Source organism: Suricata suricatta, chromosome 8 (assembly GCF_006229205.1).
Source record: "Suricata suricatta isolate VVHF042 chromosome 8, meerkat_22Aug2017_6uvM2_HiC, whole genome shotgun sequence".
In the NCBI taxonomy this organism is placed as follows: Eukaryota; Metazoa; Chordata; class Mammalia; order Carnivora; family Herpestidae; genus Suricata; species Suricata suricatta.
This window is the reverse complement of record NC_043707.1, coordinates 131,386,491-131,396,205: the sequence shown is the minus strand read 5'-3', so window position 1 is coordinate 131,396,205 and position 9,715 is coordinate 131,386,491.

The window sequence follows — 9,715 nt, the reverse complement described above, 5'->3', positions numbered from 1 at the left end:
TGAACTGGAAAGTCCACATCTCAGCTTGAGAGAAAGAACCACACCATCCTGGTTAGTTACCCAGAACACCCACGACTCGCCTCTCATGTTTGACTTTACAAGATTACGCTCAGTTGTGTTCCAAAGTGGTCCTTCCCAGGCTCCCCTCGGAATCGCCTTTCTCGATGGTAAATAGGCTTACAATCCTGTCCTGACCTTTCAACCTGCTCAGGGTCTGCCCTTTACCCACCTAAACTCAAGGAGAGGAGAGATGGAGAAGCTGTCCACACCAACCTTGATCGACTCCTGCCAGGAGCATGGCGGGAATTTGAGGCTTCAGGTCAGCCTGCGGGGGGGGGAAAATCTCTCCAGGTGCATGTGTTTTCAAAACCTGCCTCCTTAGGGCACTAATGCTAAGCATTTCCTCCATATTCTTCTTCAAATGCATGGAAGAAGAATGTTTGAGAAAAGAAATCCTGGAAGGCAGTGGTTAGCTCCACAGTCATTGAATTGGTCTGCCTGGGTTCGCATCTTAGCCCTACTCCTCTGCTGGCTGAGAAACTTCGGACAAATGCCCCACTCCCACCCACCAACGTTTCCTGGCCTCACCGTCTGCATTCTGGGGATAAGGAGGCACAGCGAGTCATCTCAAAGACTAAATGAGAGCAGTACGTACTTCGAATGGTGATGGCATAGAGTAAGCATTCCATAAGTGCTAGGTGTTGTTTTAAAAGTTAAATAAGAGCTGAAAGGCACTCAGAAAACTCTCGAGTAAAACATGTCCTTAAGAAATGTCAGCTTGAAATGAGTTTTATTACCAGAAAAACTCCTATTCGTCCTTCAACACCCAACATTCACAAAGATTTTAGGGAAAGGTCCTTCCCTGCCTCTCTGTTCAGACAGCATTTGGTACAGAGCTCATAATCCACCTGTCAGGTTGTGTTTTTCTTTCCCTGTTGGTGATCTTTGTTGCTGTTATTACTCTCTCTTTTCCCACCTAGATTATGATATCTTCCAGAGAGGCTGTTTGCCTCTTACTCATCCCTGCGTCCCTGATGGCCAGCAGAGAGTAGATGCTCAGCATGTGAAAGGGGGGGACAGAGTCAAGAGAACAGTGGGGTCTTGGAGACATGTTATGGGCTGCTTCTCTCTCGCATGGTCACAGAGCAGACAGGAGAGGGGAGCCAGCCTGCCTGTGCCCATTCATTTCCTCGGGGCTGCAATAATTTCGAGGGAGGAGGAGCCAAATTGTCTTTGTCCTGCCTCCTGCCCTGGCCAGTACCCCATCAGTTCCTCCAGGATCTCTAAGCCAGATGCCAAGCCGGGTTTCTAAACACGCCCCCCAGCCCATTAGTTTTTCTGACCCTCCTCACCACCTGGCATCCCAGAAAACTGACTTTCCCTCACGCTGTGTGGTTCCCATTGGCTGCTTCCAACTAAGAATCCCTTTTGGTTCCTAATTGAGTCTGGGAGAGGGCTTGCACAGTGACTGCAGATTTGAGTGCCCTGCTCTGCAGAGGTCAGTTAACTAACCCCTTTATTTAAATAATAGCCATTGAAATGATTAGATGGCTGGGCACTGGAGAGGCTGGGGTGGGGGTCTAATCATACACAGAATTGCTAGTGAATCATCTCATTTTGGCCTTTTCTTCCTAATCACGAGCTGCTCTTCCCTTTTTGAACATTTGTACCCTGTTGTCCACCTTTCCAGAACCCATGTCTCTGGGAATATGGGTGCAAGAGAGGAGAGACATTTAGCAAGCACATTACGTTTCTCTTAAGCGTGAACTTGAGATTGAAGTCTTTCCTGATGCTGAGAAGAGATTATGCTGAAAACTGCCTTTTGAAATTACTCTCACCATTCATGGTGGGTAACAGAGGGCTCTGGGTAGGATTTTCTGAAATGTATTTTTTTAACATTTATTTATTTTTGACAAAGAGACAGACAGAGGAAGAGAGAGAGTGTGTGTGTGAGTGGGGGAGAGGCAGAGAGAGAGGGAGACACAGAATCCGAAGAGGCTCCAGGCTCTGAGCTGTCAGCACAGAGCCCCATGTGAAGCTCAAACTCATGAACCATAAGACCATGACCTGAGCTGAAGTCAGAAGCTTAACGGTCTGAGCCACCCAGGTGCCCCAATTTTTTGAAATGTATTTAGGGGTTGCCGTTCGACTGTAAGTAAGTAGGCTGCCCTCAAGCTGGAAATTCTAACCCTGATCCAGGCAAAAAGAGCCATACCTGCCTGGTCATTTAGCCTAGAGGTCCTCTTGCTACCTTGTCTCTTGTCTGCCATGTGCCTCAATATCTTTGGGAGGGGGGAACACATCCTCCAAATCCATACATTTGGAGTCATATTTATTGTAGGTATAAGACAGAAAGGTCATGGACTCATATTTATTAAATGCATTCCTTCTGTGCACCAGACACTAGCTAGGCATGTGGAATGGATATAGCAATACCAGGATGCCAGATATCAAAGACCATAGTTCCCTTGATATAGTAGAAGGTATGGATAGATGAATGGATGGATGGATGGATGGATGGATGGATGGATGGATGGATGGGTGGGTGGATGGATGGGTGGATATTGGAGAGATGGATGGATGGATAGACAGACAGGTAGATTAGGTAGGTAGGTAGGTAGGTAGGTAGGTAGATAGGTAGGTAGGAGGTAATTTAACTCTGTGATAGGGGCTGTGAGGAAGATTAATACGGGTAATGTGAAGGGAGGGATGGGGATGGGCACAAGGGTGACTAGGACTCTCAGAGCAGACATTCGAGCCGCGGTCTGAATGTTGAGAAAGAAGGTGCAAAGAGCCAGGGAAGAACATTATAAATGTCCAAAACAAGTGCGAGGACTGGAGAGTGCAATACTCTAGGCAGCTGTGTGACACCGTGTGGACTTTGATGGATAATTCACCTAGAAATGGGGCCCGAAGTGGATTGTATTCCAATGCACAAAGCACAAAATATGAAAAGGACGTACCTTGTCTAAGGCATTTAAGCGAAGGCCGCTGAGTGGGAGGACCTTCTTAAATCTCTGTAGCATTAAGGGATCAAGGTTCCTGCTCAGGCAAGAGGGCGCTGGAGCCAGAGCTGGGGGTGGGTGTGCTCACCCCCCCAACTCTGCATTCAGTGACCTCATCTCAGAAATCAGCAAATGCTACGAATCAGGTATTTTTTTAAAAACATTTTTAATGTTTATTCATTTTTGAGAAACAGAGCACAAGTGGGGGCGGAGAGGGGCGGGCAGTGATGGAAGGGGAGGGCAGAGAGAGAGGGAGACACAGAATCAGAAGCAGGGTCCAGGCTCTGAGATGTCAGCACAGAGCCCACCATGGAGTTCAAACTCACAAACCCTGAGATCCTGACGTGAGCCAAAGTCGGACGCTCAACCAACTGAGCCACCCAGGCGCCCCCACATCAGATATTTTTTAAGGCGGTTTTTAAGTGATTACCAGCACACCACTGACTTATGGACAGGGCCTCCCTGGGAATGGATGTGCATGGGATAATGAAGCAGACCGTCCACCTCTTGTCCTCTGTTCTCCCCTTCTGCCCTATTCCAGTCACTGCATCCCCCTCACCCATCCTTGGCCAGCTGTGCCTTCCAGGCTCTCATTACTTTCTGGCCCTCTTTCCCCGGACATCTACAGTCCTGGCTTTCCAATGGCCTGCAGGTTTTATGGACGTGTCTCCCCTGCACCTCCTGCCCCTTCCACTCTTTCTCTGTGCCATTTAATAGCATCTCACTTAGGATGTCCCCTACTGGTTTATCTTTCTCATTCTCTGCCTCCCCCCCCCCCACCACTGCTCCCTGCTAGAATGTAAGTGCAAAGAAGAAGAGCGATTTTCATCCCTGTTGTTCACTGCTTTATCCCCAGCACTTTAAGCCATGCCTGGCACATAGTAGATGTTAATTCATCTCTCACTGAACGCGTGAATGAATAGCCTGGTCTGTATTTTCCCTCTATTGGACCCATCTGTTTAGTGTTGCCTCTTGTTTTCAAAATGAGGACGGACACTCAGGGTCCAGCAGGCCTCAGTGAGGCAGCGCAATGGGAGGAGTGAAGGGCTTGCCTCCCTACGAAGGCCCTAAGTGAGGCCACTCCGTTCTTTTATGCAAGGCAGCAGCCCTGGGAGTTCCTCAGTGTCCTGCTTCACTTAGTGAACTATTCCCCCCACAATTTTAATATCTAAAAGTCATTATTGTGCTGAATGGAACTGACATCTGTTTACATTATGCCTCCATTACTCATTTCTGTGCAAAATCTGTTTGCCTTGATGCATGCTACCATTTTAGAGCATGTTACTTGGAAGGATCAGAGGAGTAGTACAATTCACAGTGGGATTTTTTTTCTTTTGCACTTTTCCCTTTTTTTAATTTTTACTTTTATTAAAGTAATACATGCACATAATTAAAAAAAATCAAAGAATATTAAAAGGCTTATAATGAAAAGTACCAATCCCATGCCCACCCCTCCCCTCCCCTGATTCCAGCTCCCCAGAGCCAACTGCTTCCCATTCTTCAAGCTATTTCTTTGGCTCATCTCCACATTTTGAAATCGTTTGTATATTGCTATTTGCGGGGTTATCCATGTTAGTCATTATCAATAGATGTGCTGTAGTGGTGGGTGAATATTTGGCTCTCAGAGGCCCCCTTGACCCCCCTGTCCTTCCCTGATCCTCTTCATCTACTTAGACCACACTCCTTGGTTTCAATCAGTGGTCTGTACTGACGTTTATTAAAATCACGCCCGCTGTAGAATCAGGAGGAATCCGAGATTCCCCCAGAACGGCCATGCTGTTCACATCAGCACCTACTATGCGCAGAGGTGTGTGTACACCTATCCAAGAAGGAAACAAGAAGCTGAGGGAAAGAACCAGAAGGGACCCGTGTCTGTGGGCGGCAGGAGGAGGCCGCATTTAAGCCAAGCTGTGAAGGGTGGAAGCAGGCAGTCAGTGGGGGGAGGCAGTGGACAGAAGGGTTGGTTCGCAAGCACCAGGAGGAGTATGAGGCCCTCATCTCAGCGCTTCGCATCTCCTGGTAGCTGCCATCAGACGTGAAATCAGGCTCACTGGAGGGGCTGGCCTTTCACCCGGGCTCTGAAGATGAGCAAGGCGTTGGCGGACCGCCCTGGCGGGGAGATCATTCAGGACACAGGCACCTACGTTGCCCAAGACCCAGAGGTGGGGTTGATTTCAGCAAGCTGGCCTCCCTGTCACTGGATTTAAATGTCTTCCGTCTATAACCTTAAGACTTGTTCTAAAGAAATACCCCCACCATCCACTGCCCTGACGTATCCCTTCTAGGGCTCTCCTCTGCACACTTTTACATCAGTGTTGCTTTCACTGGTCTTGAGTTTCTGGAACCCGCCAGCGGGCCCCCAGGTGCTGCGGAGCCCCCACGTGAATCTCAGCCTTGGTGCATCCTGACTGCTGCAGCCACTCGGCCAACAGAGCAAAGACACCCTGGGGCTGACCCTGCCGATGCCTTGAGAGCCCTGCCCCACCCGGGTACCCTGACTTGTACAGGCTCACCTTTTAGGCAGATCTTTTTGCCCTTGTGAGCCTCAGTCTCCTCATCTGTAAAATGGGGATAATAATGAGACCTGTATCTCCTCAAGGTTGCTATGGTGGGGAGTGGGGGGGGCGGGGGGAAGTGAAACAAGGTGCTGCAAGTTCCAGGCCTGGAACAGAGCAGGAGCCAGGCACCTGTTACTTCCCCACCCACTTCCTCAGTTTCCCGTTATTAACTGTGACTGCCTGCCACTCGCTCACACCCCTTCAGCCCCACTTTACAAAACAGCATCCTTCCTGGGCCACCAGCCTGGTTGGACGTGTGCTGGGGGAAGTGTCTTGCAGGCATCTCTTCGGGCACAGAGCCAAGATTTAAATGAGATTGTTCTCAGTGAAGAAAATGCGTGCAGCCCTAGGATATATTTTTGTCTCATCGGAGTGCGAATCAACTCACATGACAGAGTCCCTTTCCAACAGGGAGAAAATGGTGTTTCTTCCTCAATCTCTTCTCGGCCTTCACTGGGATGACAGGGCAGCCCGAGAAGCTGACAGCTTCACAGTCAAGGGCTTCAGTGGCTTACCCAACATCCCACCGTAGTGCCAGCTGGTTTGGGGGTTGGGCAGGTGGATAAAAGGGTGGATGGATGGATGGATGGATGGATGGAGGGAGGGGGGAGGGAGGGAGGGATGGATATATGGATGGGTGAGTGGATGGGTGTATGGATGGAGGGATGGATAGATGGATGAGTGGGTGGATGGATGGACAGATGGATGAGAGGATGGATGGATAGAGGGATGGATATGGATATGTGGGTGAATGGAGAGAGGAAATGGGATAGAAGTATGGGGTTTGCAAGTCCTTCCTTCAGTCTTGAATGTCCTTGGTGGGTTGACTCTTAGTCCCTCTATGTTGCACCTGTATTCCTTGTGATGTTAATAGGTGCTCTTTACGAAGTATGTTAGTGCAGGTTCTCTAAGAACCTAACACCAAGGTGGGATTAAACATGGGAGAATTTTATTAGGGGAAATGCCTTTATGAGGGAACATGGAGAGGGAGCTGGAGAAGCCTGGTGAGCCATCAGACCATGATGCAAGTTGGACCCCAAATGATGGCAAGAGAAGAAAGGTTGAATGGAAGCCTCCCAAACTGCCACGCAACCTAAGGAAGGTTTGGCAAAGCTGTTCAGGTGTCCTCAAGCCAAAGATTTGGCCATCAGAGGAGTCCTGTGTCTCCCAAGAGTGGACCTGACCTTGTATCCTGTCATGCTCCATCATTCTGACCCCAGGGAAGCATGGGCTCTGTGCAAAGGTGGTAGCAGGGACCCTCAGTCCTCGCTGTGTTTGGAAGTCATAAATGTTCATTCTCACAGCCAACAGAGGGGAAGGAAAGTTCTACAGACATATAAATTTTGAGATTGCAGCATTCCACAATTCTTGGGAACCCTGGTGCATGTCGGCATAGCAGACTTCCCCAAGAAGGTCTGATAAAGAAATCTGTTGAATTCAGAATTTCCCAAATTTATTTGTTGATGCAATCTCTTCAGAGAATGGTTCCAAAGAATAGAGTTTGAGATCCAGGGGTCTATGTGTAGCCCAAGAGTTCCCAGGCCAGGAAAGAGAATAAAAGAGAAGGAAACAGATGTGTGTGTGTGTGTGTGTGTGTGAGAGAGAGAGAGAGAGAGAGAGAGAGAGGGAGAGAGAGAGAGAGAAATGGCTGCACACGGACAGAGGCAGAACCAACACAAAAACACAAATCAAGGGAGAAATGGAATGTCACTGGTTGTTTTCAACAGACCATGAGTTACCAAAATGGATACTCCTCTAAGTAAATATGTAGTACATACGGATGATGTAAAGATATATGTGTGTAAAGAATCTCAGTGCTGCTGGCCAAGGCTAACCCGGAACACAAAATCATTTCACTTCACTGAAAACCATCAGGCAGGGGCACCTGGGTGGCTCAGTCCGTTAAGCATCCGACTTCGGCTCAGGTCATGATCCCGCGGTTCGTGGGTTCGAGCCTGCTCAGAGCCTGGGGCCTGCGTCAGATTCTGTGTCTCCCTCTCTCTCTGCCCCTCCTTTGTTCGCGCTCTGCCTCTCTCTATCTCAAAAATAAATAAACATAAAGACCATCAGGCCTCCTATGTACACAAAGCACTACAGTTTATAAAGCTCTTTCCCATGAGTATCACCCCAACCCTGGGAGCGAGTCTGGCCGGAGAGTTACGGTCCTCATTTTATTGCTAACAATGACATTGTCCACGGTGGTGATAACTGTTGGATTTACAGAGGGCCCTCTAAGTGCCACACACTAAACGAAGCAATTCTACCTCTATTAACTTCATTCGTCCCACACAGGGAGGGGACTGTGGCTCAGAGAGGTTAAGTGACTGACTCAGACTCACACAGCCAGCACGCAGTGGCCTCTCATCCAAATCCTGGTCTGACTCCACGGCTGCCACCCGTGAGTGAGCCGGGCGACCCCTTCTGGTCTTGCTGCCCTGTCTTCCCTGGTGGAGCAGCAGACACGTGCAGCCCCTCTAAGTGGGCTTTTTATAACCTGCTCTATATCACAGCGAGAAGTAGGCTCAGGGAATATAAAGTGGATGGTGATTTTTCTCCTCCTTTCTTTTACTGCCTTTGTTTATTGAGGGACAAATCATTGCTGTTTTCGTTTGTGTTTCTAGCACAATAAAAATAAAAGATATGCTGGCAATCTGTTTAAAAGCTTATGCAATTCCAGAATTTAAGCTGTCAGATTTATGCCACGCTCTGATCTCACAGGCGTCACGGAGCCGGCCGCCGGGCCTGCCAAGGGCTTCTGAGTTGCTGTTATCCATCCGTGCCAGGTGGCCACGAGCTCAGGGTGGCCATGGCCGTGGCTCCAGCGGAGACCTGCAGGGGACCCCCACACCTCAGGGGCTGCATTTACCTGGCTTTGCCCAGAGCCTCAGGTGTGCCCACAGCCGGCTCTGTTTGCTTGTTGGAGTTGATTTCTGGCCTGAAGCAGAAGAGGGGCCCCGGGGGGTGGGAAGGGCTGGCGCTCTTGACCCCCACTTCCACATTGCAGTCCGAGCCTGTGTCCCCAGGGCAGCGTGCATGTCTGCACCTGGGAGTGAGAGAGGACTTCCTGCAGCCCCTCAGACTCCCCCAGTGTAGAACCGAGCCTGCTATATAGCAGGTGCTTCACAAGGGTGTGTTGGGTGAAAAAACGAGTCACACGTGACCAGCAAACCGGAGTCAGAAGAATAAGTCAGGGCTGCCATCCACCCAGGGCGTGCTCCTTCCTCTCTCTTGCCCTCCTTCCTCTGCCTCCCAGCCCTCCTCTCTGGTCTTTTCTCTCTCTCTCTCTGCCTTCCTCTGACCTTCGCCTCCTATCCCCGGAAACAATGTCACCAAGCTCAGACCTCCGGGATGACCCAGGGAGAGAAAGCAGCCGGAACAAGAGGCCCTAGTTCTGCCCCTGACTTGCTCTGAGCTTTAGTTTCCTTATCTGTGAAATGTGAGTGTGCACCCACCTTAAGGGCAGGATGGCCGTGAGCGGGCAGGTGGACAGGGCGCTGGAGTGTAGGGGCGCGATGGTGCGACCCGCAGACTCCTCCCTGTGCGGGGGAGCCGGAGCCTTCCCTACAGGGTGTGGGGGCCCGGGTGCCTGCAGCCCTGGTTTTGGGGTTCATCGAGAGGCACGGAGCGGGGGGAGGGGAGAGCACGAACATCCGGTCTTCGAGTCTGAAGCTACAGATGTCGACTGTCAGTGAGAACGACAGTTCCATTAGGCAGCCGCCCGCTCTCCGCGTGAGTGATTAAAACGTCGCCATCCATCCCGCGCATGATACATCATCCCGCCGGCCTGGTACTTCATCAAGGGCTGTGTGCACGCAGCGCGTTGGCGCATCTTCCGCGGCGGCGGCGGGACACATCTGGGCTGCGGGACCAGGAGCACCGTGGACACAGAAGCCAGTGAGAGCTTGACAGGCAGCGAGAGGTCCAGGTGCTGGGAGAAGGGAAGAGGGGACTAGGTCAGGAGAGGTCGCTGGGGATCAAAGAGGCCAAGGGCCCTGGGGGTCAGCATCCTTGCCCTCATCTTACAGCCCAGGCGAGCTCCCTGCTGCCCCCATTTGGCCACTCAGAGTGAAGTTATCCATTCACCCCCGGGGCCAGGGCCCACCCAGCAGGTGTCCTGTTGTGCTTGCGACTTGGGAGGAGTGAGGACCATCA